The sequence below is a fragment of the Hipposideros armiger genome, unplaced genomic scaffold, assembly GCF_001890085.2.
Source record: "Hipposideros armiger isolate ML-2016 unplaced genomic scaffold, ASM189008v1 scaffold_155, whole genome shotgun sequence".
Lineage (NCBI taxonomy): Eukaryota > Metazoa > Chordata > Mammalia > Chiroptera > Hipposideridae > Hipposideros > Hipposideros armiger.
The window spans coordinates 2,314,194-2,333,197 of NW_017731505.1; the positions used below are offsets into that span (position 1 = coordinate 2,314,194).

The window sequence follows — 19,004 nt, forward strand, 5'->3', positions numbered from 1 at the left end:
AGTTGCCAAGAACTAGGAGGAGGGGAGAATGGGGAGGGACTGCTAATGGGTGTGGCATTTCTTTTTGGGGTGATCTTTGCACAATTCTGTAAATATACTAAAAACCACCAAATTGTACACTTTAAATGGGTGAATTTCTGATATGCAAACTATATTTCAGTAAAGCTGTGTTTTTCAATGATAAGCAGAGCTCCAGCATTTAATAAAAAGGGGGGGGGAGTCCTTAGTGGTTAGAAGGTCAGGAACCACTTGCTAATTTTATGTAGATTTTAAATTACACAGATTCAAATACTCCTGTCCCATCTGCAAAGGGAACAACAATGCTCTGCTGCTGTAGAGAATGGAGGTGACTGCTATTGATGACTTCCCTCCTTGCTCAGCCCCAGTAATTAGGAAAAAGTGTGGAAGTGTAACAAGGGCAGTGCTCAGAGACCTCTAGGCTCTATGGACAGCTACATGCTCTCGGGGGGCAAAATTTCAAGCTATTTGCACCATTATCATACCACACAAATCTAGGGCAGGGCTCAGCAAACTTCTTCATAAAGGCCAGATAGTGAAAATTTTGAGCTTTGTGAGCCATCAGTCTCTGTCGAAACTACTCAACTCAGCCATCAACAGTAGGTAACAACTGGAGGTGCAGTGCTCCAAAAAATGCCTTATTTATGGGCACTGAGATTTGAATTTCATATAATTTTCACGTTGCAAAATATGACTCTTGATTTTTTTCTCAGCCCTTAAAAATACACCCACCATTTCTAGCTTGCAGGCCACACAAAACAGGCAGAGGGCCATAGTTTGCAGACCACGGCTCTAGGCTAATGGCTTAGAAAGGTGCTCAACTCATCAACAGGTTTGCGTGAAGCATGTTAAAGTCCTTAAGCCAATGTACGACCTAAAGCAATAAATAATGCTACGTTATGTTTAAAGGCCAGGCTATTGAGACACTAAATTGCAACTGTCACTTTTCTAGCAAATTATGAAAAATCAACTAATAGGATTTTTTCTAAAGAGTGTTTCGAGTGTAATAATGCTACCTTGTATGGTTTTGAGATTTTATTTTTAAGTCAGGGAAGCTATGGATATCTTGAACAGAGACCATTAAGAAGTCTGCCAAGGCTGTGAATTTAAAGCCCTGGGAATTTTTCATTGCCCCTGGCTGCTGAATTTTAACAGCAAAGTTATTCATTAAGTTCACATTTTTTAAAAAAAACTACCAACAATGCTTCTTTATACTTTATCTGCATTTGATACACTTCCAGAAAGATGATCTTTAATTTGACTAATGAGTGCATCCATCGTTATTTTAATGACAAGTCATTTACGGAAAGAAAACTCTTCAGCAAGTGTGTTTCTTCAATCTGGAAGTGAAAGTCCTCAATTTTCCAATCCATGAAGGAGCTGTTGGTGTTAATGGCTCCTGCAGGATGCAGCCACTGAGACACTGGCAGTACTGCTTGGGTAATGAGCTGGAAATGCAAAAGAAAGAAAATAGTTTGGAATATGTTGGCCATTTATATTATACTCCGTGGGTTTATTTTCCAATTTGAGCACAAGTCACAAGTTGAGGAACATGGAGATTTGGGAAAGGTCTGGCCTATTCGCCGGAACTCCCAAATATTCCCCTTGCTTCTCTCTTAGAACTCTTTAGAGCTATTAATTTGAAGAAAAATGAAACCTATATTCACTAGGATCATAAGAGAATTCAAAGGGAAAAAAAAATCAAATGTTGAGCTCACCACAATTTTCAGCATAAACTTCACTGTTTAACTGATTTTTTTTGATGCATAAAAATGGCAAGTGCCCACTGAGGCCAAAGTTCTCAGCAGACTTTGTAGATCTCCAAGATGAATTAAACATGTGCTCTGGTCTCAGGAGGCTTAGAGTTTATTCAACTTTACAGAAAAACCAACAGAAATATCCTAATAAATATGGCAATTGCACAAGTTTCTTCCTAATCCTAAAACTTTTTCTTTATGTTTGTATGTATACATACATAAAGTATGTAAAAAATATATAAAATAAAGTATATACATGATATATAAAGTATACATAAAGTATATAACATATACAAAGTATATACATAGTATATATAATGTTTATATACATAGTCTACGTATAAAGTAATGAATACAGCCTCCTAATGTCAAATAGTTTCCATATCATACAGTACTCTAATTGTCAAGGCTGAAGTCTACCTTAAAACTTAATTGTGGCTTTGTTCTTGTGATAATGGAAGAGATAAAGAGATTAGTTACAAAACTATGTCCTGAAAAATAGAAAGCATTTTGTGCAAACTATCGCCTGAATCTTCTCACAGTGACATTTAAGTGTTTGCATATTCCAGTTTCTAGTATCTAGAACAGGGATCAGCAAACTTTTGAGATGGGAGAGCCAATCCTGTCCCTCACAACAATTTAAAAATTATTCGAGAGCCATAAATACATTTTTACATAATCACCATTATGTGAATAATGCCCTTTAAAAATTTTATAAATGAAACTATGATAGTTTTATTTTCATTTTCAATTTTACTTCAGAGCCACATGTACGTACCCAAAGAGCCGCATGTGGCTGGCAAGCCGCAGTTTGCAGACCCCTGGCGGCTCTTCCGTCCCAAAAGTTTGCCGACCCCTGCTCTAGACCTTTACCACTTTTACTCCTCCTTGCAGCTCCATGAGTTAAATATTACCAGTACTCTTAGAAATGAGAAAAACGGGGCCTAGAAAGATTTAAACCTTGCAGCAGGTACCAGACTTGATAAAACACTTGGAAAACTTCAAAGTTAAGCTATATCTGATACCTAATCCCCTTCCTTCTCTTTGCGGCACCTTAGCGTATAACTTAGCAATTACTGCTTCTATTTTCCCTACAGAAAATTTAGGAAAGTGAAGGCATGGAAGAGTATTTAGACTTCCACTTATCTTCTGACATAATTCTTTGAGCAGCTCATTATAGGAAAATGAAGGTATGGGGACTTAGAGAGGCAGATGAAACATTCGAGATGTAGAAAGAAAAGTTCTAAGCAGGTAAAGGACATTTTGAGTGAAATGCATCAGATGAATGCATGAGCTGGAGAAGACACTAAGCATTAAGTAAACCAGGGCGGGAAGATGGAGAGCACCGAGAACTTGATCATTAAGTGAACACGATGGAATTCCTCCCCAGGGACAGTTGATCCGAGCAGCGCTCAACAGCTAGGCCATGAGTGGCAGGATTGCTTGTAGGTTCTCGAAGGGTTGAGAAGGTCAGTGAGAGGCCCAAGGTTGGAAACTGTATTTGAACTAATTGTCACTGACCAGGGTCTATGGCCTAGGAGACAAACATTTCGAGAATGCCACTCATTTCTATGGCTGGTATGATTGTAGAGAAGCGAAAGTGTACTAGTTTGCTATTGCTGTGTAACAAATTACCACAAACTTATAGGTTAAAACTACACCCATTCAGTAGCTCATGGTTCTGTAGGTCACAAGTCTGGGTAGCCTCCTGTGTTCTCTGCTCACGTCCTCATGAAACTGAAATCAAGGTGCTGTCCAGGCTAGGCTCCATCTGGAGGCCCTGGGGAAGAATCTGCTGCCAAGCTTACTGTGCTGGTTGCCAGAACTTATTTTCTTGCAGTTTTAGGTCTGGAGTTCCCATTTCCTTCATAGCTGGGGTCCACTCTTCTTAGAGGCCACCCGCGTTCCTTCTCATGTGGCCATCTCCATCCTTAAGGCAGCAAGGGTACATTGAGTCTTTCCCACACATACGATCTCTCTAAATTTCTCTTCTGGCTTCAGGTGGGAAAAGCTCTCAGCTTTTCAGGGCCCATGTGGTCAGGCCAGGTCCATCTGGATGATCTATTTCTGCTAATGTCAACTGTGCTGTATATATATATCTAACAATACAATCAGCAGAGTCATATCTCACATTCATAGGTCCTAGAGATTAAGGCAGACATCTTTGGGCCACCATTTTAGAAAATCTGTGTACCATAGAAAATGATGAAGATTTTCAGCTGCTGCCTTGCTCCTTTGAGCTGTGATGCCTATGATAACGCCAGCTTTGTGCACAGTTGGTCCATGCTCTCCCAGGGTTAAAGGGCAGATGAGAAACTCTATGGCGTTTCCTACCTTCTGACACTTGCTTCTTCCTGCAAGGAAATCTGTATTTGGGGCATTCTCTTCTCTCTGTGACCACCTCCCGGGTGTTGGTGGGCAGAGAAACACCACCAAACACTGGAGGGCAGATGGTCCATCAGTTTAGGGCAACTTAAGGTTGTTGAGAAGAGGCACACTAGAGGCTGAGACAGCATAAGGGAGCAGCACAGAGCAAGAGCTGGTCAATGTTGCAAAGCAGACTCACTGGCCCTTTCACAGGTAGTCTGTTCATCGGTCTTCAAAGCAGCTTCTCACTCAACATGTGCCTCCTAACCTCAGACCCCACTGGGTCCTTAGTAAGAACATGGCAGATATAACATGTGCTGACCATGGGCATATAACAAAAAATCAACTTGCTAAAGATCTGCTTCTTGGAACCTCAGTTTCTACAACTCAGAAATGGACTGAAATTCATTCAAGGATGAGACCTTTAAAATGGAAAATTCATCTTTTGAATTCCAGCAATGTAAAGGCCATTATGTACAAGTCTGATGCTGTAACACTGTATTTTACAACCTGTTTTCATTATTGTTCCCCTGAGGAGTCTTTTCAAACATTTTGTTTGAATCACTCTCCTCCATGGAATATTAATGCTACAACTATATTGTATATTTATTTATGTATATCTGTGCTTTGTACATAAAATGAATAAGATATTTTTTGCCACCAAAAACTAATTTTCTCCCCCTTAGGGGCAATATCACCCTCATTGATAGTGCATATTGTATTGGGAAAATAGAAATTGTTCACATTTTAATATTTATTAAATCTTCAGCTTATATATCTATTTGATTTGGTAAGTGGCAGTAATATTTCAGTTGTACTAAACGGTACTTAAGATTAATCCTGAAAAATCAGAAGAGTCTTTGAACATGAAAAATCACCCAATATATTATATTTAAAGTAACAGCTCGCAAAACAAAATGTAAAGTATGGTCCCATTTTTGTGGATAAGATGTACAGAAAAATGACTAGAAGGTTCAATCTACCAAATGCTACTTCTTAGTGGTTAGATTCTTTTAGGCCTTTTGTTTTGAGGGAATGTTAGAAATGAAAACGTATTACCACTGTGTCAAGAAAAATACTATTAGAAAAGTTAACCACTCTCTTTTTTGCCTTCAACATTTAGGATTAATGGGCAGCATAAACTCAATCATTCACATTTAGAAAAAGGAGACGTATTTTGCACGGCCCATTCATGACTTCTTTAGATCTCTAGAGGGCTTCCTGCCTCAAAGTTTACTGTTGCATTCTTCTTAATTCTGGTTGAATGCATGTACATTATTTTCTGCAAAGAAATACCACCTACTAAAGAGTGTTTCTTTTCTTCTAGCAAGGTTTTGGTGTCCCCAGAGCACCCTTAGTCCTGTTTACTTTGGATATTTCAGGAGTTACTGTAGGATTTAACTGTGGTGAGTCTTTAAGCCCTCTTTTTAAATTCACAAACTGCCTCTAATCTTAGAAAAATGTCAGGTTACACTTTTGAGAGGTTTGGGAACTTGACATTTTGTAGCCCAGTTGGGGTGTAGGCTGCTTCCATTCTGAGCACCTTGTTCCAATTTACGTCAGAGGGAATTATACACAGGTCAGGGCTGAGAGCAGGTTATAATTAATGGGGTGGACAAGTGGATTTTTAGTGTTTCATAAAATAAAATGGAAATCACATGTGCTTGGAACTGTTGTATGTTTTAAAATATTTACATTTATTCTAGTAAACATTAATTATAACTGATATATTTCTCCTGTGAACTTGCTAACTGGGAGGTCACGAGCCATTGTTCACTGAGTAGAATGGTTGGATGACAAGCTAGTTATACATAAAAAAGAGTACTTGGGGAGATATTGGTGAGTGAACTCATGGAAGTAATCCAGTCTTAGGTTTTTTTGCCTAATTTTCTCTCATGTTTAAAGCACCCACCTGCCAATATGATCCAGATGTCAGTTCTAAGGGAGACTGAGGAATGCTTAGCTTGTGAAATTCCTAAATGGATCCTACTGAAGACTCATGAGCAATGCAAAAGTCAGAAAAACCCAGATTCTCGACTGCACTCTACCACATGCGAGCTGTGTGGCCCTGGGCAAGATGCCTTAATTCTGAGCCTCAGTTTCCTCATCTGCAGAATGGGGAAAACGATAACTACTTTTTAGGGTTTTGGAAGCGATTAGAGACAGTTGATATAAAGTGCCTGACAAATTGTAGATACTAAAAAAAAAAAAAAAGTCAACTCTGGGTACATGAAGGAATGGTCCAAAAAAACAGGAAATTCAAAGGAAGCCTTATGTACATTGCATTGCATGTCAATCAATCATTTGGGTGTTAAGTAAATTAATGCGTTCTTTGTTCTTGCTTAGAAGGCTCCAACTCCCCCAAATAACTATTATTTCCATTACTTTAATAATTCTTTTTATAGATATTTGTTTTGTGCAGTAAAAAATCAATATAAGCTCACTATCAGGGTATATAGTTAACTAAGTAATGCATCATGAGAACTTTTTTCCCTTTTCTAAGGCAGCCATTTAAGTATTTAATGGAAGGCAACTTCACATGGAGTTAGCAGGTAACAATCTATCGTACTTCTTGATTCTGCTCCTACAAATAAGCCAGAAGAGTGTTTGGCCGTTCTAAATGGGATGGGGCCAACTAAATGTTGGAGCCGAATCACCCTCATGTCCCTTACATTACTTTTAAGTATCCCAGCTTAGAAAGTCTCTGCAGAACTCTCCAAGTTTTAAATGTATAATGTTCCCTGAGGGATTCTTAGGAAAGAAAATGCCTGTGGTTTGAGTGTGTTACCCTTCTTCAGGGCAAGACTTGGTGAAAGGATACTGAGAGCAGATAGTACAAATACAAGGACGAAATGAACCAGGAGAAAAAACCATCAATCATAGGGAAGGTCTACACTGAATAGCAGACTGTGGTCTAAAATATGTGCTCAGTACATATACTCTCAATACATTTGTGCCCAAGACATATGAGTTGATAAAATGAATATAAAAATGAGTATATTTATACCTTACAATAAAGTCCTATTTTGGGGGCATACCAACTATACCATTTCCAGAATGCCATTGTCCAGAAACACCAACACTGCCATGAAATTTGACATCCTTGATCTACCTATAAGGAGATCTTTTGTAGGTCTGTAAGTGAGATTTGGCTGATCACTTCAACTTCATTTGGTCCTTTATGGAAATCTTTATGAAAATCCTACTGTGTGCCCAGTAGCTAACAGACTTCCTGACAAATGATAGGATCTCAATGCACGTTAGATTTTGCCTAGTGCTGATGTGACTTCCATCTTCCTCTTTCAAGCATACCTTTCCCCTTTCAAAGCTGCCATTTAGATTTTAGAAGTATTTTCCTAGAAACAGAACAATGCTTTCTACTCTGTTTCTTAAAGTAGTGCAGAGAAGGAAATGTATCGGGGTAAAAATAATTTATAAATGAAATTATGTTGTGCTAAACATAACCAGGAAGTGAAGAGCACAACACCTCAAGTAACAAGACAGGCCAGATGGTTAGTCTATATATACATTTTTTTTTTGCGTAGTCGTAAAGTGGGAAAATTTGCTTGATTAAGAGGACACTGGTCTTGATTTTCATTGAGCAGTTTTGAAGGCTGTTTTTTATGGATATATGTATAACACACAGCACAGAGTTTTTATTCAGTCAGTTGATCATTTGTGCCATTGTAAGAAGACTGAGCTGATGCGCATGTGAAGTATTAATGATACAGAAGTAAATGGGTTCCCAAGTCTCAGCTATGAAAGAATTTGGAATCTGCCCACTACCCTACAAACCCTCCATCATTACCATCTCCATCATATTGTTGTAGGGTCTGGTGTTTTGTTTTGTTTTCTTTTGATAACCCAGGGTAGACTCAGGAGAGAAAATAGGGGTTTTGGAGTTCACCACTCCAGGGGGCTAATGTGCATAAAGGACCTGAGTTTAATCCTCGGAGCTGCCAGTCAGGATCATGATGAAGAAGCACCCATGCAAAGAATTGCTTCTGGATGCCGCTAGGCGGGGCGGGAAGGGGGATCAGAGTGCCCCTATTTGGACCACGATGTTTTGGCAGTTGATGATGGGGAAGTTGCCTGGCAGTGGCTCAGGCACAACAAAGCTCCCTTCTGGGAAGTCACTGTGCCATCATCTTGCACCCTTTGCCTAGCGCCCCAGGAATGAGCAATTTCCCAATCTGAGTTCTAAGGAAGAAAATGAATAGAGTTGTGCAACAGAATATTTGCATCCGTTTACAAGAGAGAGTCACTTGGAGGAAATTGTGATGGAAAGACTAGACTTAGACAACTGGCAGAACTGTTTGGAACTGTGCCCTAGATCAAGTGTCTGTTGATTTAAATAAGGATGAGCTCAAGAAGCTTCGTAACAAGGGATAACCCACCAATCTTTACCTTAAAATGATAAATCAGACATTCAAAAGTTTTTTTGTTTGTTATTTAATTTTTTTAATGCCAAAAAGAGGTTTTTTTTTAGTTTCAGGTGTACAACACAGTGCAATAGTTATACTTTTTACCCCTCAAAGTCAAAAAATTTTTTAATGCAATGCTTTCTCATATAATTGTGATTGTTTCTCCAATTAACATTCGTATTTATTATCAAAATAAATATACCCCACTTTAAGATATCTTAGGCACCTTGAAAGTTCACTGTTCTTGTAGCCAGATATCTTTTTAAGCCCTAGATTGCATCTGAGGTACTGGCTTTTCAGTTTCACCTTCACTTATATTTCAAAATCCAGCTTCTTGTATAATTTGATGCAGTGAAAGGATAAAATATACAAGATGAAATGCACACATACTAGCTTACATTGAAACTTTTTTCTGTGAGGCTCAAATAATCCTAAACAACAAACAAATAAGACACAAAGCAAAACAACAACAGCAAATAAAACCACTTAAAGTCAAGTCCCTAAGATCATGGGTTTTAATATTAATTTCAAGGCACTGTCTTGATTTCCTGTTTGATACATTACATCTACAATTTCTCTCAAAGATACAACAAGGAAACATTTGGATAATGCAAGAAAAATCTCTCCGAGTTCAGCCTGCCCTGAAAGTATTTTGAAAAAAGACATCAGAAGCCTCACGGCATTTATGGGATTTGTTTTCATGCAGATTAGAAATATTTTTTGGCAGACATCGAGCCTCCAAAGAAACATTTTAAATCTTGGTTTGTAGGTCAAAAAGTCTCTGGGTAGGGGGTCACTCACGCTCTGAGAATTACTTGCTTTTATAACCCCCTCTTACTCCTGCCACTCCATCCTCTCCTAAATCTTATTTGTTTTCCCTTCGCTTCTGTTGGAGCTGCAGTAGCAACTCTTTATTCTCCCAGAACAATTCTCTCTGTGGTCATCTCCCTTCCAGCTAGCCATGTTTCGGCTGCTACTGCGATTTTACCTAGCCAGTGAATTTATTTATTTTGATATACCTTTTGTCATTGTCAATAAAACAATAGATCTCTCAGGCAATGGGACCTTCTAGTTTTAATTTATCTTTGATCCTCCAGGCATGAAGCCCTGGCTGTACCTGTTTATTCCCCCACTGTTTCCCCCCTTTACTTTTCCTTCCTGAAATGTCTTCCAGAGAGGCAAAAGCAAAACCAATGACTCTTGAAATGTCTCTCTTAATTTCCTTCACACCCTCCCTGTACCCTTAACTGCATGTCCATGGTTACTTTCAACTTTAGGTTAACATCCTGCTATCAAACACTCAGACATTCAGGGAATTCTAAGTACCATAGTTCCTGTTTTTTTGGTTCACCGTGTGATCATGGCTTTTCTCTCTCAAGTTTCATTGCTAAAATAAATAAAGAGGTCACTGCTTTCCAATAATTCATCACTCTGTCTTTTCATGTAGGAAATAGTAAAAGTTGGATTCTAATGTCCTTGAAAAAGAAGTCATTCCTTAAGCAAATCTGAAACTAAACATTTAACAACTTGAAAAATTAATTACAACTCTTTGCCTAAATACTGGAAAGTTTTATCTTGAAATTAGCATGTCTTTTCTTGTTTATTGGCAGGGGAAAAACCAAAATATCAAGAAAGCCTGTGCAAATATGAGTAGAAATATCTTCCTAACTAAAGTTGACCTGTACCCACATCTCTACCTTCTCTCATGTCATCCTTTTTATTTCTTTTTTCACTTTTTTTTTTTAGCTGAGCCATCCTGCCACCTGTTGGCAGCTCAGCGGCAGCTCAGCTCGGGCTGGGAATCAAACCGCTGTTGCTCAGAGCTCAAACTCTTGAGCGAGCTCTCAACCAACTGAGCCACTCGGCTGGCCCCCTTTTTATTTCTTTCATTTTATGTATAGTTCTTTGAAATTACCGTTGTTCTCACCCATTTCCTGGATTATTTTATGTTTCCCTTATTAAAACGTAAGCTCTTCTGGGGCAGGCCTTTTCTCTCATATTCATCAGGGCATTCCTAGTGCCCGGAGCAGTGCCTGGCACATAGCAAGACCTCAAAAGTACAGGACAAATGAAAGAATAATCAATTTTACTCCAAAAGTAGTTCTAAAATTTAAAAAAAAATTCTTAGTTAAAAAAAAGAAACCAAATTTATGTACACATAGGACTTCTAATGTTATAAAAGTAACAAAACTAGCTTACTCTTCCAAACTCTTCAAGTGACTTTAGGTTAAGTGTGAAGAGGTAAAGTTGCAGACCAGATACAGGCTGATTTGGGACTACTAAGGAAGTTATTAAGGGCTTTGTTTATTTGGGCAAAATCTACATGTGGGGCCTACCTGCTCTCTGCCAGTTTTCCCAGTTCATCAGGTGATGTTAGAGGATCGTGGGGATGAGGAGCGTGGAGCACTTCCTTGGGGTTCCTTTTACCTCTCTCTGGTCTTCTGTGGCTCAAGGTCATTCAGCGTCAGTTTACTGCCTCTACTGTAACTGCTAGAAAGCCTCATGGTGATCTGATTTCTAGCAACCATTGTTGGCCAGATCTCCAGGAGGAGACAGGAGATGTGTCTGTTGGGAAATAATTCTCCATGGATCTCTCAAGTTTCTGTACCTTGTGTGCGCTGAGGTGCTGATGGCCTTTGTTCCAGATTATCTTTTCAAGGATGTTTGTATAGCGACAGCCTTGGAAGATTGAGATAGAATGTCTCCATCCAGGGTAAAAGGCAGGTTGGTTGGTTGTTCATTATAATAAACATTGTGTCTCTCCCCAGGGCAAATGGCTGGCAGGTCTGCTTGCAATCAGTCCATAATAAAAGAGTCAGGTGTCCTAAGACTGGGGTTGTGCAGCTCTGATACAAATGCCCTGCATATGCCCCATGCACCTGGGGTGCTCTGTGGGACTGGAGGGGACAGGGGAACTGACCTGAACATGAAACACATGATGCTTGCTGCCCTGACTAAAAGCGTCCTTTGTCTCTGATTCAGGGCTCTCGTGTCTTCTGCCAGCATTCATGAAACTAGTAGGCTAACTGAATAGCTTTCAAGTAGGAAAAATCGGAAACCCTTTACTGTTTGTGATAGTCTCACTTGCCCCACCCCTGCCAGGGTCCCTTATTTCCTGCAAAGCAAAAAATTCTGGCAAAGGATTCATATGGGACAGGGAGCAGAGAAGCCTCAAGATCATGGTGGGCAATCCAACGGTAATGAATAAAGGTATGGCAAAGTCTAGGAAATAGATTAGATTGCCTATGTGAAGACATTTATTAAAGAATAATTAATATTAATAATAGGAATGCTATTTCATTTATTGGTTGTATACTGTTCCTTTACATGAGATACTCCACAAACATTGAATAAATAAATGGATTTATATCCTTCCTGTTTCGAAAAGTAGTTTGAAGAAGTTTCCAATAAAAAATACAGAGAATTAATATATTCAAAGAAGAGTGACAAGACATGATGCAGGACCAGAGAGGAAGAAAGATATGAGAGCTATGAATTTGCCAGGCACTTCTAAAACTGCCTCACTTAACCCTCAAAGGATCCTTTGAGATTGCTCTCATTGTCACATTTTACAGATAAGGAAACTGTAGAAGATATGCAGAGTATCTGTAAGTATAAGATATGTTGAGTAGCTGGCTCCTATCCGCCTTTGCTAGGAAATGGCAGAGCCAGGGTTTGAACTCAGGTTTATCTGCTTTCAAGGTACATGTTTCTTTGCACGACATTACACTAATGGCCTCACCCCAAAACTAGACCAAGGGCAGTGGGGCAAATTGAGCTCAGGGCTTAACCCCAAGATTTCTGACAGCACATCAAAGAGAAAGCTGGATTAAATGCATTATTTAAAAGAAGAAAGCCTCTTAGGCCATCTCTCATCTCACAATAGAAGGAATGGGGGAAAGAGACAAAAAGAACAGCAGCAGAACATAGAGAAGAGAAAACACCCTGCAATTTTTGATGCAGTACAAGATAGGATATATTGTTTACTTTTCTGAATCCTGTTAGCTTGAAGACTGCAGCAACAACAATAATAATAATATTATCATTATTATTATTATTATTATTATTATTATTATTATTATTATGTGATAAGTCCAATAAACTATAGGATGATCTGATTAAATGTATTGTCATTCTAGCAGCATTAACGCATATGCATCAGAAGAAAAGTAGATGATACGAGCATGACTTGACAAAACCAGTCTGTTATATTAATGTTAGTTAGTTGCAATGATTGTTTCTAATTCAGAAGCCATTCCATAACTTCTCTGGGAGTCCCTGAAGGCTCTATTTAAAGGTTTTATTAAAAAATGTAAGTTCGAGTATGCTCTGAATGGAGAGGTATTTTTTCTTTTGTAAAAAATTCCATTTCCTTAGTAATATATATGAAGTGAGCTCAATTATTTAACTAAAAACCAGTATCTTATTTTAGATGGGGCAAAACATAGATCTAGCGATTTCAAGAAGTGGATCATGGGTTGAAAAGTGAGTGATTTAATGTGATTTGAAAGCACTTTTAATTTTATGCTACTTTAAACTGTGTATGTATGTTTTGATGATAACCTAATTTTACCGCCCCTGACTTAAAGATCTCATGCTGCCTGGAAAACTAGTTCATTCCTTAGTATTTAAATCTGTTCAAAGTATTCTTGCTCAAATTTCTCCCAAGAAGCACCCGCCTTTGTTCTGTAGGGACGCACAGTTCCGACTCTGTTCTTAATATCCTGTTTTCGTTTGTCAGCGCGGTTGTCCTTTTCATTGCCATGTTCCCGTCGTTCCCCTTCTCTCATGTGGTGCTTTACAATAACAATTCAGAACAAAAGAGTCACTCCTCTTTCTGTTGCCTTAAAAAAAAAAAAGACTCCATCCCCTTACTGTAGGGCTTCAGTGATCACGGGAAATGTTTAAAGCATGCTCTTCATAATAGTTAACCAGGAGATGTGAAAAACGGTTGCATTTCTTTATTTTTTAAGATCGCAAAATAGCTTCAGGTTATTGTGAACATGAGGTTTTTGTGTGTGACTAACTTTGAAGTTGAGGGAAAAAGTGATTTCCTTTGAGAAAAGAGGCTATCATATTGGAGAGAATTTCCCAGTCTGTTCATACAATAGGAATCAGTTACTATGTAACATTGTCATTACCTCAGTGAGTCATGGGACCAGATTGGTTGTTCCTGTCATTGAACTTAAGCTTTCCAGTGTTCAGAGAACAATTGTGAAATGCCACATTGGCCATCATCAGCAACTATTTATTGATGCATTTTTCTCCTGGAAGTGGGAAGGGGAGAGTGTGCACTTTCTCTGCTTTCTAGAGGGGTCTCTTATAAAAGAGGTAAGGAAAAGTTTCCCCAAGTGACAAGTGTTTTTCCCAGTGGAATCTACTTGGCTGCAAAAATCCAGCTCAACTGGTCTGTCCTTCACAGGCTAGACCTCTTAGATCATTCTGCTAATTTCTAGGCAACTCTTTTCAGATGGCAGTGGGTGGTTTTTTTGTTTTTTCAGACGTAAATTATTTACAGGTTTCTGTTTTTGCCGAGGAAAGTTTCCCAAATGTAGGAGGTCTGTGAAGAGTGAATTCCATCAAGTCCCAAGTAATTTGGCAAAGGTGTTTTTGCCTATGTGTGTGTGTGTGTGGGGGGGTGTACATATGTACACATATATATTTAACTAATTCCATTGTAGACATGTGGGATTTTATATAGACATGGACGTAGTTCTATGGATGTGTACAGAAATGCCTATTAAACTGTAAATACACCTGGAAAAGCATTCGAGGGAGGGGGATTTATAGGAACCCGTGGCCTCCATTTCTGCCACCACCTCGCTGTTGGTCCCCTCTCCAGGAGGCTGGATTCAGATTTATGTCATGAGAGACTGACTAGGTGGAACAAGTTCTCACTCTCTTCCTTCTCTTTCAAGTCTGCTGTCCCTGCCTTCAGAAGCAAATTCTAGCCTGACACCCAGTACAGGATAGACCTGGAAAACACCAGTTATTTTCAATGTAATATAAAATAGGTTCCATTTGCCTTTAAAACTGGATGCTTTATTTCTTCACATAAACTGTAAAAGACATGAAATGTCTTAAGACCCTCTGACAGTGGAAAATTTCCTGTAAAAGTTGTCAGATTGTGCTCTTTAGAAGATTATACAATTTGTTGTTGTTGATCATTTTCTTTTGTTTTTGAGGGGTGGAGTAAATGTTTGGTTTCCTGAGGTTTCAACTCGAGATGTTCAGGCTAATTTTCCACTACAATGCCAACATGTCTCAGAAATGTTGACAATTTTCATGTTGTTTTAACAAAAGCAATGCTTTTAAATCTCTTGATTAAAAGTTTTTTCAAATACGATTTGATGATGGAAGCATGTCTCTTCCGTGGACAGTGAGGACTTCTTAGGGAAGTCATCTGTATGTGAAATTGAGCAATCCCTTTGTTTATTGTTAAAAGGCAAATCAAATTGTGATTTGTAGAGACATAAGCCAAGAAAATATATGTTTCCATTTTGATGTCCAAACATGTGAAGCACGCTTTGGTTTACTGCAGGCTGTCACAATGCCGTAAAAAGCAGGCGTCGTGATGTGCAAACTGCCACACGAGGAAGCAACTCTTGCCTCCTGTCTACCCTTTATCAAGAGTGTTCTTTAAACACCTTTGGTGGAGTCCAGATGTCTGGTGTATAAATGGACTCATGCAGGCTTGCAGTCAGCATGTTTGTTTTGTTTTGCTTTGGTATTTTTACACTTTCCTGGTGACTTACTTTAGTTGCAGTTCTGGTCTTGCATCGTGATAAGCAACATCCTTGAAAGGACTGCAGTGCAGGACACATTGTTTTTTGCTTTTAGGGAGACAACTTCCCCTTCTTCCTTTAGACAATCAGTTTTTACAAGATTACTTTCCACTCTCAATTCAGTCTTTCTTTGCCATTCTGGACACTGAAATTTGGGACACCATCACAGATTTGCTGTGTGTTGTTTATGTATGTATTATATGTATATATTCACATATGACATGTACATATGATATGCTGTGTGCATAACATACACATGCATTTATGTATATGTATGTAAAACTTGTTTGTGTGTATATACATATGTATATGTTTCATACACACGTATTTTCAGTTGTTTATCCAGATGGTAGACTGCAATTTCGATCTCCATTTTTGGAAGAAAAAGTGACTCTGCTTTATCGTGTCTGTATAAGAGATCACTCTTCCTGCTGTTAACATTTTTAAAAACTTTTTTCAAATATTGTATTTTAATTCAGAAGTTAGATACAAAATAATAAGTATATTATAAAAAAAATAATAAACCAGCATCCAGAGCATAATGTGATCATGTGTTCAGTAGGACGCTGAAAGGGCCAAAATGCATGGGAGGTGAGCGCCCGTGGCTGACCCCGGGAGCTGGGCAGGATGGGCTCCTGTTGGCAGCATGGAAAGCTGGCATCCAGTGCTCAGCTGTAGGACGCTGACCCGCTGCCGGTCCCTGTGAGCAATGAGGGTGTACAGATTCCGGTGCCAACTTATCATTTTGGGGGGACAAGGCAGGGGGTGTTGACCGGACCTGAACCATCTTTTCATCTGATTTCAGTTGAACATTGAGTGGGTGAGGGCACAGGGAAGTCACGGTGGGGTCCTTGGAAAGGCGTTTACAAAGCAAGAGGGAGTTTTGATTCTTCAACTCAGCAACCCTGGCAGGGTGGATGAGGTGGAGCTGGCCTTCCTGGAATTGTCGCGTCGATTTTCCTGTTGTGTTTCACTGTTGACGCTCTCACAGACACACAGGACCGCTCCAGCACTGCCTGCCACCCACCATCTGGTCTCGGTGGCCTGTCTGTCATTTTGTGGGTTCCCATCCTCTGCCTACGGCGATGTTTCTTCAAAAAGAACTAGGGTGCAGTCCATTGGTGGGTATTCAAGGTCATCTATTTGTAAGAATCTGGAGAGATGCTGAAAGAACTATTAAGGACAAATGTGCTATTTCCTGTTGTTAACCTGTTTGTCAGTTGTTTGGTAGGGAAAAAATTGCATTTCTGAGATTGTTGAGGGGGTTTCTTCACTGTTAAGACAGAGCAGAATCGGTCGGTTGTTCCCGGTTAAATCAGGATTGCTTTTTTGTATTGTGATTTGTGCCTTTTTGTTTGCCTGCTGGTATAAATGAACTCCAGAAGCTGTACTTAAGCATTCTGTTAAGTAATTTGGGGAGTGTAGGTTCCAATTAAAATAACCAGACAGTGTGACCTAGCTCCCATTTCTCCTTAATTTTTATCATTAAAGCTTTCATATCCCTAAAGACATCTGCCATGCTTTCAAGTGATTCTTTTCAGGAATGTTCATTCATTATTAATCAGGTTGCATGGTCAAGAGGGTATGTGATTATTTTAAAGAATGTCCTAGAGATCCAATTACTAACAAATGAGCGTGTTATAGACAGATGTGGAAGTACAGAAAAGGTTTTGTTAACAGTTTAATTCAATTTGCATGAATTCCACCAGGTAAATGTTTGATGAAGCTGAAAGACTTCCCCGGTTCTCACTTTAGGTATCAGGTAAAACGTTTTAACTTTAATACTGTTAAGAATAAAGATGAAATGACAAGTTACTAAAAATATTGTACTAAGTAGTTTAAGTTATTTTAAAACTTGAGGCTAATGGTTCTGTGCTTATCTGCTTGTCACTTTTTTTCTATCAGTCCCTTCAGTGCCCTAAAATTTGGTTGGCAGAAATTCTTAGTTTTCTGTCACTGATTAAGTGAACGACTTTGAGCGTGCTGACAGTCGGAGGTTAACCACAGTGATATTTCAGAGGCTTTACCTACAGACTGTTTCGGGATCACTTTTTTTCACCTGTTCCTACTTGCTGTATTATTTATACTTTTGCTTTAAGAACCACTTTGCATTTTGAACTGCTCTCTGCTGTAATCCATGGGTGGAATCCAGCTTGTGTTGTGATAGCAATTTCCAGCCTCTCAGAATGCCATTCAATTCAATTGAATCTCTCTCGCTCCTCTTTCCCGCACTTCATGGCCTTGTTTTTATTGTGCGTTTACTGACTCACCTGTGTCTCAAATCAGCCAAGGCGCTAGTTGGTAAAGTAGCATTTGGGTAGTGTGTTTATTCTGTGGATTTTATAACTCACAGTTAAATACTAAACCATGACTGAATGTTGCAGACATTGAGTGCTTGTATGATATTATTTAAAATACTCTATTTGTGTGAATTCATCTTGGATGTAGCAGCCAGTTTTGATTGAGTTTCTGGTAGACAATGTTTTGTGATGAGAGATTATGTTTATCTGAGATGAGAGCAAGTCCCTTCTGAGTTTAGTCCCCGTCGCAAACCCTGCCTCCCATACTAAGGTTAATATCCAGTGTTTCACAGTTCTGAAGCTGTGAGTCCTCTGAAAGTCTGTATTTCTGCTGATCCAAGATAAAAACATCATTCTACAGTCCTTAAAAAAATATTCCACCTATGGTTCTATAATAGGCATAAACTCATAGCAAAAATCCAATGGCAATAAATCAACTGAATCTTAATTACCCATGTGAAGAGAGGGGTTAAGAAATTGACTTGATTGTGTTTCCGAAACTTAGGACTCATAAAGAATTAAGTTTATTCATAGCATTTCTGATGCTGTCTCTTTTTCACAATGCTTTTTGGAGTTTCCTTTTCCAAACCACTTTTATGTGGTTTGGTGTAACGTTGTACAGTTTTGACACTGTGTTTGTCACCTCAGTTATGTTTTGGTAAATTTAACATCAAGCTTACTTCCCATACCTCAGAGGATATTTGGGGGTAAAAAAAATGGAGGAAGTCCCTTGGGAATCATCTGGGCAGTGGCTGAAAGCCACCTGGTGTTAACAGTTGATCACAGGCCACCCACTGTTGGTATCCAAGTTTATTCCTTGGTCTTGTGACTCATTAATTTCACTCATAGTGATGGCTTTCAGAACTGTACAAAGTGAGAGACTGAAAGTAAAATTATTGTTGGCTAAAATGCATGCTTATTTTCATACACTCCAAATGAGAAAAATGATTATTTTTCATAGACTGTGTAGACATGACATAGAATACATGTAGGGAAACATTGAGAAATGCATATACCCTATGATTAAAATATCAATCCCTCCATTAAGACAAATTTGGAATAAAAAATCTCATGGAAGGCCGGCCGAGTGGCGTGTTGGTTAACAGCTGCCTTGGGACACCAGAGGGCCCTGGTTTGGATCCCACATATGAGGGCCATTGACACTGCCCTCCACAGCTAAGATGCTGAACAACAGCTCGACCTGGAGCTGGGCTGCTGTGAGTTGCCGGCAACGGCAGGTGCATTGCCATGGGCTACCGTGTGTAGCCAGCAGCCGCAGTGAGCAGCCGTCCAGAAGCCGGCGACTGATCTGCCTCGCCTGGGAAGAGCGCAATGATGGTGCCAACTTGGGCC

At 39.2% G+C, this 19,004-nt stretch overlaps 1 protein-coding gene across 7 annotated transcripts in view; it reads left to right on the forward strand.

Moving 5' to 3' along the window:
• MID1 (midline 1) overlaps positions 1–19,004 on the forward strand; it is a 332,661-nt gene that overhangs the window by 202,979 nt on the left and 110,678 nt on the right. The window contains exon 1 of one of the 7 annotated variants that reach the window (XM_019651232.1): positions 16,134–16,472. The exons of 5 other annotated variants lie outside the window; for them this stretch is intronic. The gene's annotated coding sequence lies outside the window, so the exon portion shown is untranslated. Of the gene's footprint in view, positions 1–16,133; positions 16,473–19,004 lie in introns of those variants that run through there. One more of the 7 variants, XM_019651226.1, reaches the window with a different exon arrangement.